Source organism: Salvelinus fontinalis, unplaced genomic scaffold, assembly GCF_029448725.1.
Source record: "Salvelinus fontinalis isolate EN_2023a unplaced genomic scaffold, ASM2944872v1 scaffold_0111, whole genome shotgun sequence".
Taxonomy (NCBI): Eukaryota; Metazoa; Chordata; class Actinopteri; order Salmoniformes; family Salmonidae; genus Salvelinus; species Salvelinus fontinalis.
In genome coordinates this window covers 140,220-158,782 of record NW_026600320.1, presented here as the reverse complement: position 1 = coordinate 158,782, position 18,563 = coordinate 140,220, and positions in this window count along the sequence as shown.

The following is an 18,563-nucleotide window of genomic DNA, read 5'->3' as shown; positions in this document are numbered from 1 at the left end:
TGATTCCCCTGCTAACTACAATCACACCTGGAAACAGCTCTGTGAATCCCCTGCTAACTACAATCACACCTGGAAACAGCTCTGTGATTCCCCTGCTAACTACAATCACACCTGGAAACAGCGGTGTCAACCCCTCCTGTATTGAAACCTGCTAAGAGATATGAAAGGTCGAAGGCTGAAGGGTGGAAGGTCAGGCCATAGACCTCACAGAGAGAGGAGGAGTCAGGAGTCAGGAAGTGTTTTAAATGGAGCTGTAAAATGGAGTTTCACATCAATAATCAACAGCGGCTTGTTGCTCTGTCTAAATGAAAGTCACTATGTCATCTTCTATTACAATGACCAACACTTGTTTCAACGGTACATCTACGTAGGACAAGGACGACAAAACAAAGCCTTCACCACTAAGCCATAGCACTGAGGACGGGGAACTGGCAGACGTGGCGTGATATGGGTAACCGCTGGGGTGTCTGTCTATTGGTGAGGCATGATGGGTAACCGCTGGGGTGTCTGTCTATTGGTGAGGCATGATGGGTAACCGCTAGGGTGTCTGTCTATTAGTGAGGCATGATGGGTAACCGCTGTGGTGTCTGTCTATTGGTGAGGCATGATGGGTAACCGCTGGGGTGTCTGTCTATTGGTGAGGCATGATGGGTAACCGCTGTGGTGTCTGTCTATTGGTGAGGCATGATGGGTAACCGCTGGGGTGTCTGTCTATTGGTGAGGCATGATGGGTAACCGCTGTGGTGTCTGTCTATTGGTGAGGCATGATGGGTAACCGCTGGGTTGGCTGTCTATTGGTGAGGCATGATGGGTAACCGCTGGGGTGTCTGTCTATTGGTGAGGCATGATGGGTAACCGCTGGGGTGTCTGTCTATTGGTGAGGCATGATGGGTAACCGCTGGGGTGTCTGTCTATTGGTGAGGCATGATGGGTAACCGCTGGGGTGTCTGTCTATTGGTGAGGCATGATGGGTAACCGCTGTGGTGTCTGTCTATTGGTGAGGCATGATGGGTAACCGCTGGGGTGTCTGTCTATTGGTGAGGCATGATGGGTAACCACTGTGGTGTCTGTCTATTGGTGAGGCATGATGGGTAACCGCTGGGGTGTCTGTCTATTGGTGAGGCATGATGGGTAACCGCTGGAGTGTCTGTCTATTGGTGAGGCATGATGGGTAACCGCTGTGGTGTCTGTCTATTGGTGAGGCATGATGGGTAACCGCTGTGGTGTCTGTCTATTGGTGAGGCATGATGGGTAACCGCTGGATTGTCTGTCTATTGGTGAGGCATGATGGGTAACCACTGTGGTGTCTTGTCTATTGGTGAGGCATGATGGGTAACCGCTGTGGTGTCTGTCTATTGGTGAGGCATGATGGGTAACCGCTGGGGTGTCTTGTCTATTGGTGAGGCATGATGGGTAACTGGTGTGGTGTCTGTCTATTGGTGAGGCATGATGGGTAACCGCTGGGGTCTCTGTCTATTGGTGAGGCATGATGGGTAACCGCTGGGGTGTCTGTCTATTGGTGAGGCATGATGGGTAACCGCTGGGGTGTCTGTCTATTGGTGAGGCATGATGGGTAACCGCTGTGGTGTCTGTCTATTGGTGAGGCATGATGGGTAACCACTGTGGTGTCTGTCTATTGGTGAGGCATGATGGGTAACCACTGGGGTGTCTGTCTATTGGTGAGGCATGATGGGTAACCGCTGGGGTGTCTGTCTATTGGTGAGGCATGATGGGTAACCGCTGGGGTGTCTGTCTATTGGTGAGGCATGATGGGTAACCGCTGGGGTGTCTGTCTATTGGAGAGGCATGATGGGTAACCGCTGGGGTGTCTGTCTATTGGTGAGGCATGATGGGTAACCGCTGTGGTGTCTGTCTGTTGGTGAGGCATGATGGGTAACCACTGGGGTGTCTGTCTATTGGTGAGGCATGATGGGTAACCACTGTGGTGTCTGTCTATTGGAGAGGCATGATGGGTAACCGCTGTGGTGTCTGTCTATTGGAGAGGCGTGATACATGCAAATACTGTCATGTTCAGTAAAACACACATGTTCCTCCCGCTCTATCTAGGTCAACCACGTCAAAACAAGATTCTGTCAGAGAGAGAGGAGGGTTGTAGGAAACTGAAATGGGGGTTGTGGGATGAGGACAGTGATGATGATGACAGTGATGATGGTGATGATGGTTATGGGGGATGCACTGTGTCAGTATGAACAGCAGCAGACTACCCATAATACACTGCATCATCACTCTCTGCTTAGAGGGAGCACAGCTGTAGTAAGTGATAATTAAACAGGGGAGATCACGTAGCTATGATGATGTCTGGCTACAGTATTTAACTGGCTACAGTATTATACTAGCTACAGTATTATAGTAGCTACAGTATTATACTAGCTACAGTATTATACTAGCTACAGTATTATACTAGCTACAGTATTTAACTAGCTACAGTATTATACTAGCTACAGTATTTAACTGGCTACAGTATTATACTAGCTACAGTATTATAGTAGCTACAGTATTATACTAGCTACAGTATTTAACTAGCTACAGTATTATACTAGCTACAGTATTTAACTGGCTACAGTATTATACTAGCTACAGTATTATACTAGCTACAGTATTATAGTAGCTACAGTATTATACTAGCTACAGTATTTAACTAGCTACAGGTTTATACTGGGTACAGTATTATACTAGCTACAGTATTATGCTGGCTACATTATTATAATAGCTACAGTATTATACTAGCTACAGTATTTAACTAGCTACAGTATTATACTAGCTACAGTATTATACTAGCTACAGTATTATACTAGCTACAGTATTATAATAGCTACAGTATTATACTAGCTACAGTATTTAACTAGCTACAGTATTATAATAGATACAATATTAGGCTAGCTACATTATTATAAAAGCTACAGTATTATGCTAGATACAGTATTATGCTAGCTACAGTATTATAGTAGATACAATATTAGGCTAGCTACATTATTATAAAAGCTACAGTATTATGCTAGATACAGTATTATACTAGCTACAGTATTATAGTAGATACAATATTAGGCTAGCTACATTATTATAAAAGCTACAGTATTATGCTAGATACAGTATTATGCTAGCTACAGTATTATAGTAGATACAATATTAGGCTAGCTACAGTATTATGCTAGATACAGTATTATGCTAGCTACAGTATTATAGTAGATACAATATTAGGCTAGCTACAGTATTATGCTAGATACAGTATTATGCTAGCTACAGTATTATAGTAGATACAATATTAGGCTAGCTACAGTATTATGCTAGATACAATATTAGGCTAGCTACAGTATTATAGTAGATACAATATTATGCTAGATACAATATTAGGCTAGCTACAGTATTATGCTGGCTACAGTATTATGCTAGCTACAGTATTATGCTAGCTACAGTATTATAGTAGATACAATATTAGGCTGGCTACAGTATTATAGTAGATACAATATTAGGCTAGCTACAGTATTATAGTAGATACAATATTATGCTAGATACAGTATTATGCTGGCTACAGTATTATAGTAGATACAATATTAGGCTAGCTACAGTATTATGCTGGCTACAGTATTATACTAGCTACAGTATTATACTAGCTACAGTATTATACTAGCTACAGTATTATAGTAGATACAGTATTATGCTGGCTACATTATTATAATAGCTACAGTATTTAACTAGCTACAGTATTATACTAGCTACAGTATTATAGTAGATACAATATTAGGCTAGCTACATTATTATAAAAGCTACAGTATTATGCTAGATACAGTATTATGCTAGCTACAGTATTATAGTAGATACAATATTAGGCTAGCTACAGTATTATGCTAGATACAATATTAGGCTAGCTACAGTATTATAGTAGATACAATATTATGCTAGATACAATATTAGGCTAGCTACAGTATTATGCTGGCTACAGTATTATGCTAGCTACAGTATTATGCTAGCTACAGTATTTTAGTAGATACAATATTAGGCTGGCTACAGTATTATAGTAGATGCAATATTAGGCTAGCTACAGTATTATAGTAGATACAATATTATGCTAGATACAGTATTATGCTGGCTACAGTATTATAGTAGATACAATATTAGGCTAGCTACAGTATTATGCTGGCTACAGTATTATACTAGCTACAGTATTATACTAGCTACAGTATTATGCTGGCTACAGTATTATGCTGGCTACAGTATTATGCTGGCTACAGTATTATAGTAGCTACATTATTATACTAGCTACAGTATTATACTAGCTACAGTATTATGCTGGCTACAGTATTATGCTGGCTACAGTATTATGCTAGATACAATATTATAGTAGATACAATATTAGGCTAGCTACAGTATTATGCTGGCTACAGTATTATAGTAGATACAATATTAGGCTGGCTACAGTATTATAGTAGATACAATATTAGGCTAGCTACAGTATTATAGTAGATACAATATTATGCTAGCTACAGTATTAGGCTAGCTACAGTATTATGCTGGCTACAGTATTATGCTGGCTACAGTATTATAGTAGATACAATATTAGGCTGGCTACAGTATTATAGTAGATACAGTATTATGCTAGCTACAGTATTATAGTAGATACAGTATTATGCTGGCTACAGTATTATAGTAGATACAATATTAGGCTGGCTACAGTATTATACTAGCTACAGTATTATGCTAGCTACAGTATTATGCTGGCTACAGTATTATACTAGCTACAGTATTATACTAGCTACAGTATTATACTAGCTAGAGTATTATACTAGCTACAGGTTTATACTGGGTACATTATTATCCTGGCTACAGTATTATACTGGCTACAGTATTATAGTAGCTACAGTATTATAGTAGCTACAGGGATAGAGGCAGGGAGGGAGGGGATGAGAGAGAGGGAGAGAGAGAGAGAGAACAGGGGGAGGGAGGGAGCGAGAGAGAGAAGGAGAGAGGGAGGGAAGGAGGGAGGGAGAGGCAGAGAGACAATTAGAGAGCAGGAGAAGGCAGTCTGTAGAAGCATATTCCTTTAGTGAGCTGCTTGCCTTGGAGGACATATTGGATGGAATATTGGATGTATGGAGTGGGTGATTAAGCTTTGTTATGTTATGTTGAGTCATGGCAGCAGAAGTTCGGGTGGTTGTTGCTCTCTGGAAGGGCAATGCATCGTTCCAATTTAGGCTTCATTATTCAACCACTGAATATTGGGTACGGAACATGTGAATATGCACATCTATTTTATTAAGGCCAAATCAAATAGATTACCATCGCCAGCTACAGTTTGTTGTAGCCTCTTCATAGCATGTCCACCTACACTGTTTATTCTGGGATAATATCAGTAAACAACAACAAACACAAATACCTGCTGCACTGGACAGATAAAGGTGTGTGTGTGTGTGTGTGTGTGTGTGTGTGTGTGTGTGTGTGTGTGTGTGTGTGTGTGTGTGTGTGTGTGTGTGTGTGTGTGTGTGTGTGTGTGAGTGTGTGGCTCGTGACGGGTCATAAACCCCTCAGGGTGTTCAGTGTTTAATTGACCCTAGCTGGTGCACGTTAATATCAATATAAACAGCTAAAACAATACACACACACACACACACACACACACACACACACACACACACACACACACACACACACACACACACACACACACACACACACACATGTACACACATACAAACAAACACATACACACACACACATACACACACACACACACACATGCATTGGTGTGTGTTTGTTTGTTTATTTATCTGTGTGTTTACTCCCTGGTCCCGGTACACCAGCCCTTCTACCGGTGGCCGGCAGGCCAACCAAACAACAACACTGAGCTTACTGGAGCATAGCTGCTGAAATTACAACAGTGTACAAAAATCAGACCAGTTTTCCCTCGACCAAGAGTTACCTGACCCTCTGATAACACCACCTGGTATCATACTCTACCTCAGTGTTACCTGACCCTCTGATAACACCACCTGGTATCATGCTCTACCTCAGTGTTACCTGAACCTCTGATAACACCACCTGGTATCACACTCTACCTCAGTGTTACCTGAACCTCTGATAACACCACCTGGTATCATACTCTACCTCAGTGTTACCTGACCCTCTGATAACACCACCTGGTATCATGCTCTACCTCAGTGTTACCTGACCCTCTGATAACACCACCTGGTATCATACTCTACCTCAGTGTTACCTGACCCTCTGATAACACCACCTGGTATCATGCTCTACCTCAGTGTTACCTGACCCTCTGTTAACACCACCTGGTATCATACTCTACCTCAGTGTTACCTGACCCTCTGATAACACCACCTGGTATCATACTCTACCTCAGTGTTACCTGGCCCTCTGATAGGACCACCTGGTTGAGAGAGAGAAGGCCCATTGGTTGAGAGAGAGAAGTCCCATTGGTTGAGAGAGAAAAGTCCCATTGGTTGAGAGAGAGAAGTCCCATTGGTTGAGAGAGAGAAGTCCCATTGGTTGAGAGAGAGAAGTCCCATTGGTTGAAAGAGAGAAGTCCCATTGGTTGAGAGAGAGAAGTCCCATTGGTTGAGAGAGAGAAGTCCCATTGGTTGAGAGAGAGAAGTCCCATTGGTTGAGAGAGAGAAGTCCCATTGGTTGAGAGAGAGAAGTCCCATTGGTTGAGAGAGAGAAGTCCCATTGGTTGAGAGAGAGAAGTCCCATTGGTTTAGAGAGAGAAGTCCCATTGGTTGAGAGAGAGAAGTCCCATTGGTTGAGAGAGAGAAGTCCCATTGGTTGAGAGAGAGAAGGCCCATTGGTTGAGAGAGAGAAGTCCCATTGGTTGAGAGAGAGATGTCCCATTGGTTGAGAGAGAGAAGTCCCATTGGTTGAGAGAGAGAAGTCCCATTGGTTGAGAGAGAGATGTCCTATTGGTTGAGAGAGAGAGAAGTCCCATTGGTTGAGAGAGAGAAGTCCCATTGGTTGAGAGAGAGAGGTAGGTGATAATTGCCAGAGTCGGTTAAACAGCAGGCGTGAGGAATGTGGGATCATTGTGCCGTGCTCATAGGCTGTAAGGTAAATAGGTGATTGACATTCTCCACTGCTCATAGGCTGTAAGGTAAAGAGGTGAATGACATTCTCCACTGCTCATAGGCTGTAAGGTAAAGAGGTGAATGACATTCTCCACTGCTCATAGGCTGTACGGTAAAGAGGTGAATGACATTCTCCACTGCTCATAGGCTGTAAGGTAAAGAGGTGAATGACATTCTCCACTGCTCATAGGCTGTACGGTAAAGAGGTGAATGACATTCCACACATAGCTCATAGACAACAGGAAAGAAACTAGACTCTATGCTGATGATGATGATGATGATGCGTCTGTATCCATTCCCACAATGCCCCTAGAACAGGAAACATAAGTGAATTATGTTCTGCTTCCTGGAGGAAGTTAAACGAGCATTAAGACCAGCCTCGCTGATTGAACCTTCATTAACTAAAGTAAACGTCATTGAAACCTGCCTCTGTGTTTATAGTCAACCTGGCCCATTGTTATTGTCAGACACCAGAGAAATGAACACAGCGACGGAAAGAGATGGTTGGGGGACATGTGTGTCTCTAGGTGTGGCGAGAACATGTATGTGTGTGTGTGTCTGGGCTAGATGACAGATCTGTATTTCATCTGCCATGGTCTGTACAGTCGTCTTTTTAATGTCCTCCCTGCCTGCTGTCTTAAAGGGATGTGTATCTGGAGGCCTTTAGCACCGTATGGCAGTATGAATAATGGACTGGTTAAAGTCAGCGTAGAGGGTAAATGATGAGCAAAGATGAGTCCTTTAATACTGTGAGTTAAGGATGGGTTTAGAGGGTGATGAGCCCTTTAATACTGTGAGTTAAGGATGGGTTTAGAGGGTGATGAGTCCTTTAATACTGTGAGTTAAGGATGGGTTTAGAGGGATGTGAGCCCTTTAATACTGTGAGTTAAGGATGGGTTTAGAGGGTGATGAGCCCTTTAATACTGTGAGTTAAGGATGGGTTTAGAGGGTGGTGATGAGCCCTTTAATACTGTGAGTTAAGGATGGGTTTAGAGGGTGGTGATGAGCCCTTTAATACTGTGAGTTAAGGATGGGTTTAGAGGGTGATGAGTCCTTTAATACTGTGAGTTAAGGATGGGTTTAGAGGGTGGAGGTGAGCCCTTTAATACTGTGAGTTAAGGATGGGTTTAGAGGGTGATGAGTCCTTTAATACTGTGAGTTAAGGATGGGTTTAGAGGGATGTGAGCCCTTTAATACTGTGAGTTAAGGATGGGTTTAGAGGGTGATGAGCCCTTTAATACTGTGAGTTAAGGATGGGTTTAGAGGGTGGTGATGAGCCCTTTAATACTGTGAGTTAAGGATGGGTTTAGAGGGTGATGAGTCCTTTAATACTGTGAGTTAAGGATGGGTTTAGAGGGTGGAGGTGAGCCCTTTAATACTGTGAGTTAAGGATGGGTTTAGAGGGTGGTGATGAGCCCTTTAATACTGTGAGTTAAGGATGGGTTTAGAGGGTGATGAGCTCTTTAATACTGTGAGTTAAGGATGGGTTTAGAGGGTGGAGGTGAGTCCTTTAATACTGTGAGTTAAGGATGGGTTTAGAGGGTGATGAGCCCTTTAATACTGTGAGTTAAGGATGGGTTTAGAGGGTGATGAGCCCTTTAATACTGTGAGTTAAGGATGGGTTTAGAGTGTGGAGGTGAGTCCTTTAATACTGTGAGTTAAGGATGGGTTTAGAGGGTGGTGGTGAGCCCTTTAATACTGTGAGTTAAGGATGGGTTTAGAGGGTGATGAGCTCTTTAATACTGTGAGTTAAGGATGGGTTTAGAGGGTGATGAGCCCTTTAATACTGTGAGTTAAGGATGGGTTTAGAGGTTGGAGGTGAGCCCTTTAATACTGTGAGTTAAGGATGGGTTTAGAGTGTGATGAGCCCTTTAATACTGTGAGTTAAGGATGGGTTTAGAGGGTGGAGGTGAGCCCTTTAATACTGTGAGTTAAGGATGGGTTTAGAGGGTGGTGGTGAGCCCTTTAATACTGTGAGTTAAGGATGGGTTTAGAGGGTGATGAGTCCTTTAATACTGTGAGTTAAGGATGGGTTTAGAGGGTGATGAGTCCTTTAATACTGTGAGTTAAGGATGGGTTTAGAGGGTGATGAGTCCTTTAATACTGTGAGTTAAGGATGGGTTTAGAGGGTGATGAGCCCTTTAATACTGTGAGTTAAGGATGGGTTTAGAGGGTGATGAGTCCTTTAATACTGTGAGTTAAGGATGGGTTTAGAGGGTGATGAGCTCTTTAATACTGTGAGTTAAGGATGGGTTTAGAGGGTGATGAGTCCTTTAATACTGTGAGTTAAGGATGGGTTTAGAGGGTGATGAGTCCTTTAATACTGTGAGTTAAGGATGGGTTTAGAGGGTGATGAGCCCTTTAATACTGTGAGTTAAGGATGGGTTTAGAGGGTGATGAGTCCTTTAATACTGTGAGTTAAGGATGGGTTTAGAGGGTGATGAGCTCTTTAATACTGTGAGTTAAGGATGGGTTTAGAGGGTGATGAGTCCTTTAATACTGTGAGTTAAGGATGGGTTTAGAGGGTGATGAGCCCTTTAATACTGTGAGTTAAGGATGGGTTTAGAGGGTGATGAGCCCTTTAATACTGTGAGTTAAGGATGGGTTTAGAGGGTGGAGTTGAGTCCTTTAATACTGTGAGTTAAGGATGGGTTTAGAGGGTGATGAGCCCTTTAATACTGTGAGTTAAGGATGTGTTTAGAGGGTGATGAGTCCTTTAATACTGTGAGTTAAGGATGGGTTTAGAGGGTGATGAGCACTTTAATACTGTGAGTTAAGGATGGGTTTAGAGGGTGATGAGTCCTTTAATACTGTGAGTTAAGGATGGGTTTAGAGGGTGATGAGTCCTTTAATACTGTGAGTTAAGGATGGGTTTAGAGGGTGATGAGCCCTTTAATACTGTGAGTTAAGGATGGGTTTAGAGGGTGATGAGTCCTTTAATACTGTGAGTTAAGGATGGGTTTAGAGGGTGATGAGCTCTTTAATACTGTGAGTTAAGGATGGGTTTAGAGGGTGATGAGTCCTTTAATACTGTGAGTTAAGGATGGGTTTAGAGGGTGATGAGCCCTTTAATACTGTGAGTTAAGGATGGGTTTAGAGGGTGATGAGCCCTTTAATACTGTGAGTTAAGGATGGGTTTAGAGGGTGGAGTTGAGTCCTTTAATACTGTGAGTTAAGGATGGGTTTAGAGGGTGATGAGTCCTTTAATACTGTGAGTTAAGGATGGGTTTAGAGGGTGATGAGCCCTTTAATACTGTGAGTTAAGAATGGGTTTAGAGGGTGATGAGCCCTTTAATACTGTGAGTTAAGGATGGGTTTAGAGTGTGATGAGCCCTTTAATACTGTGAGTTAAGGATGGGTTTAGAGGGTGGAGGTGAGCCCTTTAATACTGTGAGTTAAGGATGGGTTTAGAGGGTGGTGGTGAGCCCTTTAATACTGTGAGTTAAGGATGGGTTTAGAGGGTGATGAGTCCTTTAATACTGTGAGTTAAGGATGGGTTTAGAGGGTGATGAGTCCTTTAATACTGTGAGTTAAGGATGGGTTTAGAGGGTGATGAGTCCTTTAATACTGTGAGTTAAGGATGGGTTTAGAGGGTGATGAGCCCTTTAATACTGTGAGTTAAGGATGGGTTTAGAGGGTGATGAGTCCTTTAATACTGTGAGTTAAGGATGGGTTTAGAGGGTGATGAGCTCTTTAATACTGTGAGTTAAGGATGGGTTTAGAGGGTGATGAGTCCTTTAATACTGTGAGTTAAGGATGGGTTTAGAGGGTGATGAGTCCTTTAATACTGTGAGTTAAGGATGGGTTTAGAGGGTGATGAGCCCTTTAATACTGTGAGTTAAGGATGGGTTTAGAGGGTGATGAGTCCTTTAATACTGTGAGTTAAGGATGGGTTTAGAGGGTGATGAGCTCTTTAATACTGTGAGTTAAGGATGGGTTTAGAGGGTGATGAGTCCTTTAATACTGTGAGTTAAGGATGGGTTTAGAGGGTGATGAGCCCTTTAATACTGTGAGTTAAGGATGGGTTTAGAGGGTGATGAGCCCTTTAATACTGTGAGTTAAGGATGGGTTTAGAGGGTGGAGTTGAGTCCTTTAATACTGTGAGTTAAGGATGGGTTTAGAGGGTGATGAGCCCTTTAATACTGTGAGTTAAGGATGGGTTTAGAGGGTGATGAGTCCTTTAATACTGTGAGTTAAGGATGGGTTTAGAGGGTGATGAGCTCTTTAATACTGTGAGTTAAGGATGGGTTTAGAGGGTGATGAGTCCTTTAATACTGTGAGTTAAGGATGGGTTTAGAGGGTGATGAGTCCTTTAATACTGTGAGTTAAGGATGGGTTTAGAGGGTGATGAGCCCTTTAATACTGTGAGTTAAGGATGGGTTTAGAGGGTGATGAGTCCTTTAATACTGTGAGTTAAGGATGGGTTTAGAGGGTGATGAGCTCTTTAATACTGTGAGTTAAGGATGGGTTTAGAGGGTGATGAGTCCTTTAATACTGTGAGTTAAGGATGGGTTTAGAGGGTGATGAGCCCTTTAATACTGTGAGTTCAGGATGGGTTTAGAGGGTGATGAGCCCTTTAATACTGTGAGTTAAGGATGGGTTTAGAGGGTGGAGTTGAGTCCTTTAATACTGTGAGTTAAGGATGGGTTTAGAGGGTGATGAGTCCTTTAATACTGTGAGTTAAGGATGGGTTTAGAGGGTGATGAGCCCTTTAATACTGTGAGTTAAGGATGGGTTTAGAGGGTGATGAGCCCTTTAATACTGTGAGTTAAGGATGGGTTTAGAGGGTGATGAGCCCTTTAATACTGTGAGTTAAGGATGGGTTTAGAGGGTGGAGTTGAGTCCTTTAATACTGTGAGTTAAGGATGGGTTTAGAGGGTGATGAGTCCTTTAATACTGTGAGTTAAGGATGGGTTTAGAGGGATGTGAGCCCTTTAATACTGTGAGTTAAAGATGGGTTTAGAGGGTGATGAGCCCTTTAATACTGTGAGTTAAGGATGGGTTTAGAGGGTGATGAGCCCTTTAATACTGTGAGTTAAGGATGGGTTTAGAGGGTGATGAGCCCTTTAATACTGTGAGTTAAGGATGGGGTTAGAGGGTGGTGATGAGTCCTTTAATACTGTGAGTTAAGGATGGGTTTAGAGGGTGATGAGCCCTTTAATACTGTGAGTTAAGGATGGGTTTAGAGGGTGATGAGTCCTTTAATACTGTGAGTTAAGGATGGGTTTAGAGGGATGTGCCCTTTAATACTGTGAGTTAAGGATGGGTTTAGAGGGTGGAGGTGAGCCCTTTAATACTGTGAGTTAAGGATGAGTTTAGAGGGTGGTGAGTCCTTTAATACTGTGAGTTAAGGATGTGTTTAGAGGGTGGAGGTGAGCCCTTTAATACTGTGAGTTAAGGATGGGTTTAGAGGGTGATGAGCCCTTTAATACTGTGAGTTAAGGATGGGTTTAGAGGGTGGAGGTGAGTCCTTTAAAACTGTGAGTTAAGTATGGGTTTAGAGGGTGATGAGCCCTTTAATACTGTGAGTTAAGGATGGGTTTAGAGGGTGAAGAGCCCTTTAATACTGTGAGTTAAGGATGGGTTTAGAGGGTGGTGATGAGCCCTTTAATACTGTGAGTTAAGGATGGGTTTAAAGGGTGGTGAGTCCTTTAATACTGTGAGTTAAGGATGGGTTTAGAGGGTGATGAGCTCTTTACTACTGTGAGTTAAGGATGGGTTTAGAGGGTGGAGGTGAGCCCTTTAATACTGTGAGTTAAGGATGGGTTTAGAGGGTGATGAGTCCTTTAATACTGTGAGTTAAGGATGGGTTTAGAGGGATGTGAGCCCTTTAATACTGTGAGTTAAGGATGGGTTTAGAGGGTGATGAGCCCTTTAATACTGTGAGTTAAGGATGGGTTTAGAGGGTGATGAGCTCTTTAATACTGTGAGTTAAGGATGGGTTTAGAGGGTGGAGGTGAGTCCTTTAATACTGTGAGTTAAGGATGGGTTTAGAGGGTGGAGTTGAGTCCTTTAATACTGTGAGTTAAGGATGGGTTTAGAGGGTGATGAGTCCTTTAATACTGTGAGTTAAGGATGGGTTTAGAGGGATGTGAGCCCTTTAATACTGTGAGTTAACGATGGGTTTAGAGGGTGATGAGCCCTTTAATACTGTGAGTTAAGGATGGGTTTAGAGGGATGTGAGCCCTTTAATACTGTGAGTTAAAGATGGGTTTAGAGGGTGATGAGTCCTTTAATACTGTGAGTTAAGGATGGGTTTAGAGGGTGATGAGCCCTTTAATACTATGAGTTAAGGATGGGTTTAGAGGGTGGAGTTGAGTCCTTTAATACTGTGAGTTAAGGATGGGTTTAGAGGGTGATGAGCCATTTAATACTGTGAGTTAAGGATGGGTTTAGAGGGTGGTGAGCCCTTTAATACTGTGAGTTAAGGATGGGTTTAGAGGGTGGTGAGTCCTTTAATACTGTGAGTTAAGGATGGGTTTAGAGGGTGATGAGCCCTTTAATACTGTGAGTTAAGGATGGGTTTAGAGGGTGATGAGCCCTTTAATACTGTGAGTTAAGGATGGGTTTAGAGGGTGGTGATGAGTCCTTTAATACTGTGAGTTAAGGATGGGTTTAGAGGGTGGAGGTGAGCCCTTTAATACTGTGAGTTAAGGATGGGTTTAGAGGGTGATGAGCTCTTTAATACTGTGAGTTAAGGATGTGTTTAGAGGGTGATGAGTCCTTTAATACTGTGAGTTAAGGATGGGTTTAGAGGGTGATGAGCCCTTTAATACTGTGAGTTAAGGATGGGTTTAGAGGGTGATGAGTCCTTTAATACTGTGAGTTAAGGATGGGTTTAGAGGGTGATGAGCTCTTTAATACTGTGAGTTAAGGATGGGTTTAGAGGGTGGAGGTGAGTCCTTTAATACTGTGAGTTAAGGATGGGTTTAGAGGGTGGAGGTGAGTCCTTTAATACTGTGAGTTAAAGATGGGTTTAGAGGGTGATGAGCCCTTTAATACTGTGAGTTAAGGATGGGTTTAGAGGGTGGTGATGAGCCCTTTAATACTGTGAGTTAAGGATGGGGTTGGAAGGTTTTTGAGTCTTTTATGTTGTAGCCATGGTCGATGGTTCATTGTTCACACAGACACACTCTTGTCTGCTGTCTCACACACACAGACCCCACCTCCACCTATCCCTCTCCCCCTGTGCTGCAGTGTGTGGTGTCGAGGCTCGTTATCTGCAGGTGGACAGTAGTGAGGGGACCTTGACTATACCAGCCTCACTAGGGGTTGGGGGAGCACTGCAGCTAACAGGGGATAACGTGTGTGTGTGTGTGTGTGTGTGTGTGTGTGTGTGTGTGTGTGTGTGTGTGTGTGTGTGTGTGTGTGTGTGTGTGTGTGTGTGTGTGTGTGTGTGTGTGTGTGTGTGTGTGTGTGTGTGTGTGTGTGTGTGTCACACCGGGGGTCCAGTTTAACACTGCAGCTAACGGGTGTGTGTGTGTGTGTGTGTGTGTGTGTGTGTGTGTGTGTGTGTGTGTGTGTGTGTGTGTGTGTGTGTGTGTGTGTGTGTGTGTGTCTCACCGGGGGTCCAGTTTAACACTGTGGCTAACAGGGACAATTTGCCTCCAATGCCTTAGCGGTGCTGCAGCCAACCAAGTGTTACAAGGTCAACCGCTGTTTCACCCACACAGCATGGGGTCTGTAACGACCCCCAACCACCCCACCAGCGGTTTCACCCACACAGCATGGGGTCTGTAACGACCCTATGGGTTTAATATCCAACCACCCCACCAGCTGTACACCTGTACTAGTCTAGCAGAGCTCCCAATGATAGACGGTAGTGATAGGCTGGCCTCTGACTTTTAGAGAGTCCATCTTGTTTTACACAGATGTTGTACTGCCTGGTGGGCCCAGCTGGTTAAAACCCTGTTGGTTGATCATTGAAATGAGGGTGGTTGTGACATTCCAACCAGTCTGTGACATCAGCAGGGCTGAGCCATGTGATCCGTATTATTGATCCTCGCTGTAACTAGTCAGAGGTCAATCTGGACCCGACCTTGTTGTACACAACAGCCAAGCCCTGACAGCTCTAAGTCACAACCTCCCTACAGAGGGTTTCTGTACAGCCTCTCAGCAGCACTAAATCACAACTCTCTATGGCTGAGTCCCAAATGGAACCCTATTCCCTATACAGTGCACTACTTTTGACCTGAGTGCTATGGGCCTTTGTCATAGTAGGACACTCTAAAGGGAATAGGGAGCCATTTGAGAGACACCTTCATGGATTTATGTCCTATGGCCTTGGTGCTTCTGTAACATAATGTCAAACAGGAAGGAAAGTCTGTGTTTCATTTTACAATCCGTCTAATTTACAGCATAAATAATGGCTGACATGACTATACATTATACAACTGTTACACAGCTCTGTTCAGGACTGGTTCACTGTGTTGACTTTCTGATCGGGAGTTTATTATTTATACACAGAGGCTGTTTGACTGTCTAATGTTGAACTACAGACCAGAGCTGGTCCTTGGTGGACTTGACTGTCTGTAATGTTGAACTACAGCTGGTCCTTGGTGGACTTGACTGTCTGTAATGTTGAACTACAGACCAGAGCTGGTCCTTGGTGGACTTGACTGTCTGTAATGTTGAACTATAGACCAGAGCTGGTCCTTGGTGGACTTGACTGTCTGTAATGTTGAACTATAGACCAGAGCTGGTCCTTGGTGGACTTGACTGTCTGTAATGTTGAACTACAGACCAGAGCTGGTCCTTGGTGGACTTGACTGTCTCTAATGTTGAACTACAGACCATAGCTGGTCCTTGGTGGACTTGACTGTCTCTAATGTTGAACTACAGACCATAGCTGGTCCTTGGTGGACTTGACTGTCTCTAATGTTGAACTACAGACCAGAGCTGGTCCTTGGTGGACTTGACTGTCTCTAATGTTGAACTACAGACCATAGCTGGTCCTTGGTGGACTTGACTGTCTATAATGTTGAACTACAGACCAGAGCTGGTCCTTGGTGGACCTTCCTCTTCCATGTTCCATTCAACCTTCACCATGTATATTCCTCTCACACCTTCCTCTTCCATGTTCCATTCAACCTTCACCATGTTGATTCCTCTCACACCTTCCTCTTCCATGTTCCATTCAACCTTCACCATGTTGATTCCTCTCACACCTTCCTCTTCCATATTCCATTCAACCTTCACCATGTTTAAATCCTCTCACACCTTCCTCTTCCAGGTTCACGACCCGTCTTGGTCCAGAGAACAACAGTATTAACCATGTCTCTCTAAGGTGTTTGGGTAATAGTGGCTCGTGCTTTCAGAGGAAACCCTTCCCTTGTCGCTTCTTCCATCTACTTGTCCGTTGGGAGATAGTGGAAGTTCTTTACCCGCTATCTCTGCTTTTGTTTCCGGGTTGAAAATGGCTCCATGTCATTGTGAATGATAGCTTAAACATTTCCATGTATTATTCATTCCAGACGGGTTCTGACTCTGAACATGAAGATTGGAGGTTTGATACATGAGACCCGGACAGAGACTTGACAACAATTTTGGCGTTGTGTGAAATGTACGAGACATGGCCTGCCTCCACAATTACACCCTATTCCCCTTATAGGTGCACTACTTTTGACCAGAGCTTATTGGGCCCTGCTCAACCGTAGTGCACTACATAGGGAATAGGGTGCCATTTGGGACCCAGATGTGTTTCTGAACGGGGTTGGCTGGTGAGCACCGGATAGACGGGCGCCATCGAGATGAGGTGAAATTGTAAGGAACCTCACAGACACCTTTGATGTTTACCCAATCTGAGCTCTCTCGCCTTCTCCGAAGACTTTCATTATAGTCGAATGCGATCCATCGCTCTCCCTGTCCCCTGTTATTCCCTGTCGAGGGTTGGAGATATTAATGTTTTAACCTGGAGCTTCTGGAGAGTCTAAAAGCACTTTCAGAAGTCAGAGGTCACCCTATCCCTCTCTCTCTCTCTCTCTCTCTCTCTCTCTCTCTCTCTCTCTCTCTCTCTCTCTCTCTCTCTCTCTCTCTCTCTCTCTCTCTCTCTCTCTCTCTCTCTCTCTCTCTCTCTCTCTCTCTCTCTCTCTCTCTCTCTCTCTCTCTCTCTCTCTCTCAATCCTCCTACTGTAATCTGGTGTGTGTTAAGATATCAGCAGTAGGAGTGGTGTGTGTTAAGATATCATCAGCAGGAGTGGTGTGTGTTAAGATAGGAGCAGCAGTAGTGGGGTATGTTAAGATAGGAGCAGCAGTAGTAGTGGGGTGTGTTAAGATAGGAGCAGCAGTAGTGGGGTGTGTTAAGATAGGAGCAGCAGTAGTGGGGTGTGTTAAGATAGGAGCAGCAGTAGTGGGGTGTGTTAAGATAGGAGCAGCAGTAGTGGGGTGTGTTAAGATAGGAGCAGCAGTAGTGGGGTGTGTTAAGATAGGAGCAGCAGTAGTGGGGTGTGTTAAGATAGGAGCAGCAGTAGTGGGGTGTGTTAAGATAGGAGCAGCAGTAGTGGGGTGTGTTAAGATAGGAGCAGCAGTAGTGGGGTGTGTTAAGATAGGAGCAGCAGTAGTGGGGTGTGTTAAGATAGGAGCAGCAGTAGTGGGGTGTGTTAAGATAGGAGCAGCAGTAGTGGGGTGTGTTAAGATAGGAGCAGCAGCAGTAGTGGGGTGTGTTAAGATAGGAGCAGCAGTAGTGTGTGTGTGTAAAGATAGGAGCAGCAGTAGTGGGGTGTGTTAAGATAGGAGCAGCAGTAGTAATAGTGTGTTAAGATAGGAGCAGCAGTAGTGGGGTGTGTTAAGATAGGAGCAGCAGTAGTGGGGTGTGTTAAGATAGGAGCAGCAGTAGTGGGGGTGTGTTTAAGATAGGAGCAGCAGCAGTAGTGGGGAGTGTTAAGTTAGGAGCAGCAGTAGTGGGGTGTGTTAAGATAGGAGCAGCAGCAGTGGGGAGTGTTAAGATAGGAGCAGCAGCAGTTGGTGTGTTAAGATAGGAGCAGCGTAGTGGTGGGTGTGTTAAGATAGGAGCAGCAGTAGTGTGGGGTGTGTTAAGATAGGAGCAGCAGTAGTGGTGGGGTGTGTTAAGATAGGAGCAGCAGTGGTGTGGTGTGTTAAGATAGGAGCAGTAGTAGTGGGGTGTGTTAAGATAGGAGCAGCAGTAGTGGGGTGTGTTAAATAGGAGCAGCAGTAGTGGGGTGTGTTAAGATAGGAGCAGCAGTAGTGGGGTGTGTTAAGATAGGAGCAGCAGTAGTGGGGTGTGTTAAGATAGGAGCAGCAGTAGTGTGTGTGTTACTATAGAACAGCAGTAGTGGGTTGTCCCTCCTCAGTCACTCTCTTCAGTTCTGTTTGCCCCCTCCCCATTCCTGAGGTATTAGTTCCAGCTTGACTCTAGGCTAAACTAGCTAGCTGCATTTGCTAGCTAAGTAAATGAAAGTGAAAAAAAATGACAATCTCTCTCTCTCTCTCTTGCTTCTCCTTCATTTTGTAAGAAAT